The sequence below is a fragment of the Bidens hawaiensis genome, unplaced genomic scaffold, assembly GCF_021521415.1.
Source record: "Bidens hawaiensis isolate Kalapana, Puna unplaced genomic scaffold, B.hawaiensis_p1.1 tig00000326_1, whole genome shotgun sequence".
In the NCBI taxonomy this organism is placed as follows: Eukaryota; Viridiplantae; Streptophyta; class Magnoliopsida; order Asterales; family Asteraceae; genus Bidens; species Bidens hawaiensis.
The window spans coordinates 2,029,777-2,042,946 of NW_027491025.1; positions in this window are offsets into that span (position 1 = coordinate 2,029,777).

Here is a 13,170-nt window from a genome sequence, read left to right on the forward strand (position 1 = left end):
GCCCCCGACGTCGATACCGACGACTCCTTGGTTATATAGATTTGTATATTTTGACAAACTCGATGTTTTGTATATCATACATGTTTTGGTTTGGTGTATCTTTGTGTTTGTTGTTTTGGTTTATATGCGTGTTTATTGTTTTGGTGCATATACGTGTTTATTGTTTTGAACGAACTCCTAAAAATCGAACTGATTGTTAATAACAAAACAAAAATTATTATATAAAAACAATAGAAAAGAAACAAAAAGAAAAAAGAAATTCCTGGAAAAGAAAAAACATAATAACACAAAAAATTGTGGTTTTTTCTAAAAAAAAACTCACCAATACGCCACATATAGCTCTATATGCGGTGTATTGATGAGTTTTTTTAAAAAAAGACCACGGTGTCTATAGAATTTCCGTAGTTGTATTTTAAGGACATTCAATACAAGGAAGGGTCGACACCAAAAAAAATAAAAATAAAAAACTTTGACTTTTTAAAATGATGTTGTTTATAAGAGTATTCTCATCCAACCCTCTATTTTATGTGAGGAGTGTTTTTATAATTTAGAGAGTGATTTATGGTGTTGTGAGTAAAAAAATTTTATATTTAAAAAAACGCGGTGATTTTTCTGAATGTTTGAAAAGCTATTGTTCACCCACTATAACTTTTTAATATATTTTTAAAGTAGTTGTAAGTGATGGAGAGCGAAAAATAATGATAAATGTTTAAAAAAATATTATTTAATTAAATTGAGAGAGAAAATGTAATGAGTTTTAATGTAATTTTTGATTTAGAGACACAGGACAAAATGAGAATGCTCAAAGACCTCTTTCATCTTATCTTCCTTATCAAACAAAACCTGCAAAACCCTATCACATCTTTAAGCACCATTCATCATCACTCCATCTCCGATTAAATACGGATATGATGAATTCAAGGGGATACTTGTAAAATTTTATGGGGTTGTCAAAATTATGGGGGTTGTCAAAATTTTCTTGCATATGTAACACAATAAAAATAAAATTAAGGGGGCAACTGCCCATCTTGGACATAGAGTTAGTCAGCCACCGCTGTCGGCTAAGACCTATTATTTTAGGGAGACAAATTTTTTTATATTTAAAAATACAAAATTTAAAAAAATATGATTGGATCTTAATCATTGAGTTCAAATTTTTTTTTTATTAATAATCCATTTAATCAACTTTAGGTTTTTTGACCCAAACTAAAATTAAAAACTAAAAAGAAAAACAAAAATCAAATAAAAAATTAAAAGAAATAGCGGCCACTTGTTATAACGTTAATTATAAATCAGCTTATATATTTCGTTAATCGTTATGGCCTATGAGTCTGTTTATTTCAGCTCGGTTGAGATTTTTAAAATCCTCGTAAAATGCACTAGTATAATGTTAACCGGCCATGCTTGCAATGGGTAAAACAAAAAAATAACTACAAATAAACAATAATGGAAATGCAACCAACTGATAAGATTGGACCATACACCAACAATAAACTGGACCATTAATTAGTATAGCAAAGACAACAAAATTTGGACCAATTTTGGCAAAGAAAATAAATCTGCCATTGCGACAGAAGATGGACCAATTTATATAAAAAAAATGACATTTATCATCATAAATGAATTCTATGCGAGTTAGTGGATTTCTGAGTAGGATTAGACACTATTGTGATTCTTTGAAGGTTTTCTTGCTCCTCATGATAGTTGGGGATTAATTGTGTAAGAATCACCTTCGTATTAAATTATTTTACATCGACAATAACATCACAGTTTCGTTGAAATGTTGCAACTCTTTGTTAAAGAGTATGTCACTTGGCAACTAAAGCTATTTAGATACTGACTATTAGTCAGCGTGGTCAAAACCAGTTTGGCCAATAACTGGTTCGATTACTAACATATTTCCAACGATGAAAATGCGGAACCCATATGAAACCGGTTAGGGTATTACTCGGACTGGTTAACTAATACTGGTTTTAAATAAACGTTTTTTACAAATTATAAACACTAATTAAAACAGAAAGTATTAAATAAATACCAAAATTAACAATAAATAAAAATACTAGTTTTATTTACTTTAAATAAATATGAAAATTGTCATGATAATTGCTTTAAAAATAAACATAGATAACTCTCAAGTTTTATATATCTAATTATAGCGACGCCTTCTTCTATGATTCTTTGTTTAATGTTTATAATACGGGTTGGGTTTTGGCTTCTTCGTTAAATGTTTATAATTCATTCTTGATTCCGGCATCGGCTTCATCTTTGGGTTCCTATTCGGGACTACTTGCTAGTATTGAGTCATCATACATTTGTTCGTCTTCGGATGGTTATAAGGCCTTTCCATTTGCCACTTCTTCCTCGTGTAGTTGTTCTTCAACTTCAAGTTCTCTTTCCAGACTTGAGACATGTTGTATGTGTTCCACCACATCCAAGTGGTTTTAGGCAAATGGACAATTCCAAGGACATGCCCAAGTGAGCCTTGTTATTCGTATAGATAAAATCCTATGACTTACAGGAAAAGCTCTTTTGAAGCTACTATAGAAACTTGATCGGTTAGTAAATCACAAGGGAGAAAAGCATGGGGAGTTGGGAATCCCTTTGTTTCCACCAACCCAAAATATTAGAGTTCTAAAGTCATCAGCTGTGATACTTTTCACTATATTGTTTGATTTTGTTATTAGGGATGCTACCATAAGCTCCTTTACTTGTATCATTTATTATATTATTAGATAAATTTATGTTTGGGTTCCTAAATGATGAGCTTGATCTTGAACACATTGTATCATGCACAACTAATGATGGGGAACCATATTTACGAGAATAATAATCAAACATATTTTGTAAATAAGTGTTACGGTTTTGTTTTGTTTTTTAATGCAAAATAAGGGTCTTATAAATGCAAATCCAAAGTCTAGTTTTATAGGTAAAAAAAAAAACCTAATAAATACTAAACTAAACAGTTAACAGGGAAGCATACCTATTGTGTATAACATAGTGTAGGTAAGTTACCAAATATGAACTCATGTGCTAATGATACAAGCTATCTTAGCAAGGTTTTTAATAATACTTAACTAAGAAACTAAATTACTAAAGCTAATGGTTCTAAGATTAACAGATGACGAACAATAAACCATTCAGAGTTAAATCTTCAAGGATGACGATGATATCTATGAAGCCATCTTAGGACTTCTCCTAATAATAACAGGTGAGATGCTAAAAATGGATATACCCTATCAGGTTAATCCCACTAGAATAAGATCGTCAGCTCTAATCACACCTAAAAACCTAATCTAGCAAAGCAAAGTTTGTTGTGAACACTTGTGATTCAGGGTTTTTTAACCATACTATTACCGATCAACGAATTTTGGTTTTTCAACCGGACGACAAGCGGCTTATGACATAATAACGCTTAGCCAAAAGAAAACCTTAACTACTTTCCATATCCTTTTCTCCAGATCTTTCCCGTACGTAGCTCACACATTTTACTAAGTTGTTTATTACGGTTAGGCTACAAGCCCTAAATTCAAGGACGCCAATATAATCAAAAGATAGACTAGATAAAATTTTGCTGACATAACTTCATTGAAAAATTAAAATAGTTCCACAACTCAATAGAACAAACAATAATCACATACAATATATCAAACATGCATAATAATCAAATTAACCAAGAATCATCTCGTCTAAACAATTATTAAGGCTTTTAGCCTGACATGTAAAACAAATCAAAACAAAGCATTTAACAGGAATTAAAGACATGGAATATAGAACGTGAGAATGGTAAATAATCGTATCTAGAGCGTTGATCTTCAATCCTATGCCACATTACTGATCTATACTTCCAAAAGAGGTTCAGAAGTCATATTTCGCCTCCACGTTCTCGTTAGAGAGTTTGGGTTGCTCTTTTTTTTGTTGGGACTTCACGGCGTTCTAGGCTTTAAACATCTTCTAAATATTTGGGGTTTGCACAGTCCGTGCAAGCTGTAAGGCGCACAGACCATACATGCCCATTAAGGGCCCACCTGATGTGGCTTTTCCACCAAGAAGTTCCGTATTGAGGTACATATTGTGTAGCAATAATGTGCACAGACCGTACATGTCTCAAACTTTACCTCCTGCTGTGGTTTAACTTGATATTCTAATTTTGATGTCTGTAACGTCCAGTTAGCTCCTATTCCATCAATAACTATAAATCACACAAAATAACACATTACTTACCTAATAATATCATATTTACAGTGATACATATATAAATAGCTAGGGACTTAATTACTTGTAAAAACATGTGATGGTTCCAACAAATCAGCCAATTATGTGATAATGACTTAAATGCTACACATAATAAAATAAAATTCATAATATGAAAAGATACTGAAATTCTTGTAATGGTCATAGGAGAAATGGTTTATATACATGTTAATTAGGTTATACTAGTAAAAATATTTGCCTTATATCTATACATGATACTTCTCCTTTGTGGCCTAAAAGATTATGGCATGCTAATATGAAATTACTTCAAAAGATTAATAATGAATACAACGAATTTCCCTTTCAATTTTCGTTTAACTAAAAAAGGATCCAATTACAATAGAGAGGCAGGTAAGCGGACAACAAGCTGCGTCGCCACCCCCTTTTGAATGGCAAAACCGATCCTACTGAAAACAAAGTTATCGTTCTTCGGCGTCGTTAAGTTCCTGTGCACGACCCATTGAACTCTTTTTAAAAACGTAGCATCATTGGCGGAAAGAGACCCAAATGTATCCAAAGCAAAAGGAATGAAGGCATGTTGATTCTCAACGCGCGTCTTCTCGTGCTTAGCGTTTTTTCCTGCTACCGCATTTAGCACCGCCTGCCTAGCAACAAACCCGGTTTCCCTAAGCCCGACAAGAGGGGACACCCCAGTTTGGTCCACCCAAGCATGCTTCCCCCCGCCCATCCAAACACAAGAATTTCCGTTGGTCAGAGAGTAGACCTTCCTTCACGCGGATCCGACAGGAAATTCATAGGAGCCACTTTTTTTTGCTGAGATTCCCGCCGTTTTAACACATCAAAAAGGACATCCTAACCAAATCATGTCTACATTTAAACCCCGGGAGTTATTTGCAATGAACCGTGTGTTCACTAAAACTATCTAAACAAACTTCACCGCAGACCGGGCATGGCTCATCAACAGGGAACAGGGGGATCATTAAACGATACTTAAGAATGGCTCGGTACTCCACTGCTGACATGTGCTGAACTAACCCTTCGATGGGGGTGACAGTCAAAAAGTCTTGAGTATGAGGAGCCTAAAGACATTCTAATACCGCTCTCTGACGATAGGACATGCCAAACATTTCTTCCAAACTTTGGACGGTTTCTATAAAGGGCACTCGCCAAAGCATTTTGGGCTTTAAGGGGGCGGTGTCTGATGTACATAAAACTATACATCTTTTTAGTATCAAATAATCTCTAAAATCTGCAACATATTCGATTGATTGGTCTGAGGTTATCGACAAAAAAGATTTGTCTAAGCCACTTCGTTTCTTTTTGTCCAACTTCTATCAAATAATATAGCTCAGAAGGCTACTTATCACATTAAAATGCAATTTCAGGTAAACACAAGCCTTAAACAAAGAAACAAGTGAAAAGACGAAGAAAAACGAAAGAAAACTCTCAAACACGCCCCCGTGCTCCAAAAAACACGCCCCCATGCTTTTGAACAGAAGAAAAGACAAAAATCTACAAGAAAAGACAAACACTTGACACAAAAGCATGGGACCGTGCCTTAGCAACCAAGGGGCCAAGGTTACCTTTCATATAAGACAAAAATAATTAGCACATGTCACTAAAAATCATGGGGCCGTGCCTCAGAGAGCACTCCCCCGTGGTGAGTTATTATGTACGATATGACATGGCATTTAATGCAACTGGACACCTGGACATGGGGGCGTCCCCCGTGGTGAGTCATCATGTACGATCTGACATAGCATTTAATCCATCGCACACCCAAAATCAGAATCTAACTCATCAACACCACAATCACGCAAAATATGGTCCTGTAGCTTCCAAGATTGTGTTCTCGAGCATACAAAAGCATAGGTGGAAACATCCTCAGCTGAATATAACCCTAAACCATCGAAATGGATAGGGAGATAGGCCAGTCTCCAGTGAAAAGCACCAAAAATTGAACCCCACATACCACAATATCCTCAATTGCCGCTCGAAGCCCTTTGTCAAAAACAATGACAGCTTCTTTAACAAACATTGGCTGACATGTTCAGAGTCCGAACGACAACTTAGCCATCCCATACATGAGCGAAGAAAGAGAAACTCACATTGTGGTTCACGCATGTGAGTAAGACATCTCATTAGTTCCACTGCTCTTGAAGCTCTAGTAATGGCCAAACTACTGATAAACCCAGCGTCTTGGCTAACTGCTCCTCCAAAGAGTTTTACATCTAACTCTGTTCTCCCATTACCAATAGGAAATAAACCTACTATCGCCTTTACCCCATTGCACGACGGCCAAAATACTTCGGTCTTTTTAATATCAAGGTCAAGTCCCAAACTTGGCCCCTCAGATCTAATAATATCCAAGGCTTTAGCCACTTCAATGGTGTCTCCTATAATCATTCCATCATATAAGTACCATGCATGGAAAAGTAACTTACAACCATCTCGTACCCGATGAATGAGGGTGGTGTAAGGCTAATGCAAAGAGAAGGGGTCTTAAAGGATCGCCTTGTTGAACCCCGGTAGTTGACTGGATACAATTATTCCCTACATATAGCCTAGCTGGTTACCCGTAAAGAAAATTAACCCATAGGGAAATAGATGGGCGTCTGGCACAAACCTCCTGCGGGAGTGTGGTCCTATCCACCAAGTTGAAGGCATTAGAAAAATCTACAGTAAGCAAAGCCAACGACCCAGCAGAGTGGAACATGTTAAGAAATCTATCTGCGCTATCAAGCACCGCCTCCGCTCCACTCGGGATCCCCACCCCGAATTGAACATTACCAAGGTATTATTACATCTCTTATCCAACACTCCTCATAGCCATTTTGAATACAATCCCTCTTTTTATTGCGCCAACGGCAATAAGCCTAATCCCATTGTCGGGCTTAAGCAGTGACGTTAAGGGGCAACAGACACAAACTCCGCCAAAGAAACAGGGAATCTCCCCCTAACCTCAAGTTAACCACCTCAGTGATAGCGTTAACCAACCTCACGGCAATCGTGGATCATTCCCCGCACATGCCTGTAAGTCCCCCCGGGGCGTCGCCGATCGATACGAGATCCGCACGAGGTCTAGGAGTGCGGAATCCTCCTAGACTCGTTTAATGGTGTAGAAGACGAAGAACACGATTACACACATACAAACACACGAACAAACACACGAATGGGATAAACACATCTGCAGATCATTTATATAATAACCGAAACACATTACATACCAAACACGAAAACAAATGACGGCCGACCCGAGGTGCGCTCTACCTCGGGCCGTCCCACACGACTCTCCCTCTCGGTTTCTCTCTAGCTACTTGAACTGGACACACAATACTCTAATTTTCTGGATCCTCAAACCTAAACAAGACACATATATATATATAGACAAAAAAACTTCGCAGGCTTGGGCTTGGGCCAGTAGGCGAAGTTGTTCTAACTTCGCCTATGGCAGAAGTTGTTACAACTTCGCCTATGGCGAAGTTGTTCTAACTTCGTACTTCGTTTCTGCTGAACAGAATTGCATAGCGAAGGTCACAAAATGCACCAACAGACTCCCCTTTGACCGTTGCTCTCAATTCTAACAAACACAAAAGATCATCTGTTACAAAACATGCACCAACAATGGCACATCCAAAATATGTTGGGCCCTAAGCCCATCTCTCCCGCATGAAGTCCATTTCGGAAAAGATTTAATGCACCCTAAAACACTTTCAACGTCCACAACCAAAAGGGCATCTGAGAGTAAGGCCCCATGAAAGCGGGCGGGGTTAAGATGGAATTCTTATCAAGAAACGCTTTCATAGTAGCGTCACTAAGAGGACCAACACCCGAAGAGCACAAAACTTTAACTGCAAGCGTGAAGTGCTCGTCAGCAACCTTTCAAAAATTGGTTGAAATATTTATAATGCAAATCTACTCGCCTCATAAAGCTAAAAACACGATTTCAACTAAAGAATCTTGAAACTAATCCATATGGATTTCTTTAGTCCACTAACAACTCAATGTTTTGGAGGGAATCTATGTGCGTTGGTTAGGGTGACCTTAGTCTCCATTTTCCTGCTACCCAATTTATACAATATCTCTATGTCCACCTTCACCTCACTAATCTTAGACTTTTTTTAACGAGTCAACATCCTTAACATGCACAACACGACTAAATGCAAAGCTATTTCCTTGCTTATCATTTTCTCTTTGGTATATGACGATGTGGGTACCCTTACTCACCCATAAGCTAGGGAAGCTTAGGAATAGAGAAGCAGCAAGCATAAGCTGCCAGAATAGGATGCACGAAACTTACCCAGCAAGATTCCAATGTTGACTAGGGGCCGAGAGCTCTTGCTACAGTAAAATAGATGTAGTCATGAATGACATAAAGTTGGTACATGCCATAATGCAAAAGTGACAACATGACATATAAAGGCAGAACACATGTTGCATGAAAATGGTATCACCAGTCTGCATAAGCTGACAGAGGAGTTGACCCTTTCCCCTTAAGAAGCTTAAGCTTCCCCCTAGAGAAGCTTCCGACTGCCTATAAACAGAACATATCAGCCAAAGGTATACTCATTCACATTCACTCTATTTCTCTCTACCTCTCTTCATACTTACTTCTACAATCTTATTATCGTATCATATCACAAATTCTCATGCCGGAGGTTGATCGTAGGAGACCCCCTCCTATGGTGAGACTAACTGGTCGTGTTTTCTTTGATTCTTAGAAGGTTATGAATCTCTGTTAGTACAACACTATTGAACCACCATACCTTTATCGTTAGTTATACCCATTGTAGCAACAAGTGGCGCCCACTGTTGTCACAGCCCCTAACCCCTATACCCCGGGAGGGAAGCCGTAAGCATCGAGTGGTGGTATCAGTGTTTGTTAAAATAAATTTGCATTGGAATATTTAATCAGGACCGTGGTTAGAAAAAATGATCAGAGTAGTAAGTATACTATGATTCTTATTTCATAAACTGGGAATTTAACCTATTTTTATACAAACATAAGTTTTATAGGGATAAACCCTAATTTACAAAACACACTTCTTTATTCTGGTGACAAACCACTTATTTAAGTTAGAATCCCGCAGACATAATTTCTTTGTCTCTAAAAAGTCACCTAGTTTAAAAATATTTGATCAACACAGATACTGGTAAGTAGAATCATTTATGAATGACACAATTTTACAGTTGCAACATTAAGATGTGTTTACATCTTCCTGTGACTGTGACTATGGTCATACTACTTATTGGCTAACACTTGTCCGATAAGTAACGTGTAATGCCCAGTAGGCAAGCCTTGTATACAAAACCCCACAATACCATTAGTAATCATCTCGTTAGTCTACAGAGACTTAATCACTGTAATGTATTTAATCATTTGAAAATATATTTGAAAACATTTGAATTATCTGTTATGATTTTAGTAAGTTTAAAAATTATCATGACAGTATTGGAAAACCAGTTGTCTCATGCAAATGTGAGTTGTGCAAAAACTCGAATGTCTCACCTTGCAAGTTTACAATTAAAGAGAGTTTATTGGAATTAAGCACCTAGGTTAAACACAATGTAGCATATCTAGATTAGTATGAACCCAATAATCATAACGATAATCAAGGGACTAGAAACTTTACACGATGTCACAATGTCTTACCTTGTGTCACACCCCAACCTGCGACGGAAATACCGGGGCGTGAGCTGATTTCTCACAGCTCTCAAGGTACTATCATGCAATATCGGAAATTTTAATTTATATTAAGTTAAATTCAAATACAATCAAATACTCAATACAAAATATCCAAAATCAAATAAGTCACCAAACAAGCATATATCAAAATTCAAAAGTCTTGTGTATTTTTCTCTATCTTGAAACAAGTTTTCTTCCAATCTTGATTGAAACATCACACAATGACCTGTATATGCGTTAAACATAAAATATGTCACTCCCCGACCAAAGGCGGAACATGCCGGGACGTAACGTATTGATTGGACAGTAGCTCAAAAGACACTAATTAAAGTGACAATAACTATTTAATTCATTAATATCAAATCAAGTACACAATTATAATAATCAAAACATTCACATCATATTTAATATTTGAATAAATCTCCTAAGGTCAAACTAGTGTCTTCAATCTTGAATAATATCAACTACTTGTACCTGTAACATGTATAAAAAATAAAGTTTGTCAACACGAATGTTGGTGAGGATACATATGTTTTAGTTTTATAAATATATATTTAGATAAATCACAATTCATATATAAATGATGAGTGTCACAATTCCCATGAAAATGTAAACAAGTAAATAGATGTGGACCCGTTCCTATAGATACGAAATCAAAGTACTTGAGTAAGTGTATGATCATACTAGATGAGGATAGATGAGGATGAGATACCAACCACCAAACATAAAATAAACAATTAAACACATAGAACATTATCATAGAGCATGCAATAATCACACATAAACATATATTGAATTGTGTTATGAATAGATAAATAAATAAAAATGAGTAATTTAAATAGGGTATAAATGCCACCCCCAAAATTTAAAAGATGAAAAAGAGGGATATGTAAACTCACCTCTGAGATTAAAGCCAAACTTGATATGACAACCAAAAGCGCGTTAAAGAAAATGAACGATCGAACCTCACGAACTATAAATAAACAAAATATGATAATAAAAGACTAACTAATGGGATTGGAAAGTTTATAGAATACTAAATCTAGATTGTATAAATATTAAGATAAAAACAAGGAAAAGATCAAAAAGGAAGAGAAATACAAAATCGGTTTTTGGACAGCAAACTGTTCTGTTTTAATTAAGGTATTTAAAATATCAAACTATTTTATTATAAATCAAGACTTTCCAGTCTACTAAATCAGAATGTTTTAAACAACTTTCATTTAGAAAAGTTTTGCAAATCAGAAGGTACGAATCTGCGCACTGTTTATAAAATATTGATTGCAAATTCGTACGAATGAATTAAAATGCGTAAAAATAGCATTTTGAACCGTATTTAAATGAAGTACATCATAGAATTTGGTATTGCACTTTTTCAGTTTATTATGAACAAGATATGCCTCTTTCTTTAACAGCTATATCTAATGTCAAAACTGAAATATTACTAAAAGCAATATTCTAACGATTTTGAAAAGGATTTTGATGAAATAAAATTATGGACTTTTTTGGATATGATTACATAACATTTATTAGCATATATCATCAAAAATCCTTAGGTCCTTTGAACAAAAAAATAATGATTCAAAACAGAAAAATAAAGATGTAAGAACGTTTCAAGTGTGACCTTCGTGTAATCGATCATCTCCTTGTGTTCTTTGTCTCACCCACCCTATACACCATGGTGTATGGATTATGTGGATTCCTAGACATGATTGTGTTATGGTCATATGACCATTTGATTAACTAGTATAAACAAGAATTTAAAATAAATAAAAATAAGATGAAGAAGACTTGAATAATTAAAACCCTACCTTTGAAATGAAAAAAAAATTTCTTGAACTTGTCAAAGAGTGGTGCAAGAATGAAAGGGGTGGTAGTGAGTTCTTATTTATAATAAAATAAGGAGGTTATTCTTTAGAATGTTTTAATGATAAAATTGATTTGGAGAGTGTTTTGGGAGAGGAGGTTTGACCAAAATTTGAATGGTGTAGGAAGATATTTTTCATCTTTTAAAAATAAATAACTTTAGGTAAAAATAAATGTGACATAACAAGATTAAAATTATTTACTTTGGATATGCATCAATAATGTTAATTATGTGATATTTGAATAAAGAAAAAATCATAAGTGTTATAATTTTATATATATATATATATATATATATATATATATATATATATATATATATATATATATATATAGTAATGACTAATATTAATAAATAACTTTAGGAAAGAAAAACTATTACGTATGAAATATGTAACATATGGGTATATGTATAATTAACTGAATCACATCAAAAATTTTAAGCGAGTCGGGTTTTCGGGTCCGAAAATTGACGAATGTTACAAAATAGGTTTGTCAACACGAGGTTTAGTGAGTAGCACGCCAGATTTGGTTTATATATAATAATAAATAAAATACAACAATGTCAAATGAGATAAGAAATTCAACCAATGAGCAAGTAAATGAGATGTCGATAAGCACGATGCCAGATAAACTGGACGATGGCTATTTCGACGTCATATAATCATACTTTTCTGAGATTATGCTGGACCTCTCCGAATGCGATTCTAGTAGAGCATATAAGCACATAACAAGTAAGGTATAAATTGTTAAAAACAAGTGATAACAGTTTCAATTTGCATATTAGATAACAGGGAAATAAATAGTAATGCATACGTCCCCAAAATGATAAAAATAAGTGTAAAAGGGGGAATGTGATACTCACCTGATCGTACGAACGAAATATAACTGATGATGTGAGAAAGATAATTCCTTCGGGATATACCGTCAAGGATTCCTAGTTAAATATAATAATAAGATTAATCATAAAGATATAATATGATTTAATAAATTAAGATTTCGGTGTGATTTGAGTTAAGTTTTGTGATTAGAATGTTTATTGATCAAACGATTGATTTCTATTATTAATATTATTTCAAACCATTATTATTGTTATCATGTTAAGGAATTATTACTTTTATTATTTTATAGAATCACCGTCACGTATACTTGATAATAATCATATAGTTAAACTTATAACTACATAATTTAAATAAATAATTTTAATATAAAATATATTTATAATTATTTGAGTAAATAAAATAATAATGTATAAATAAATATATAATCATAAGAATAAAGAATAATATGTAATAATAATAATATTTAAATAAATATAATACGGATTAACATATTAATGTAATGTGTAATACTTCAAATAAATATGTATTTCTATTTTTTTAACAAAAATAGGTTTATTACAAGTG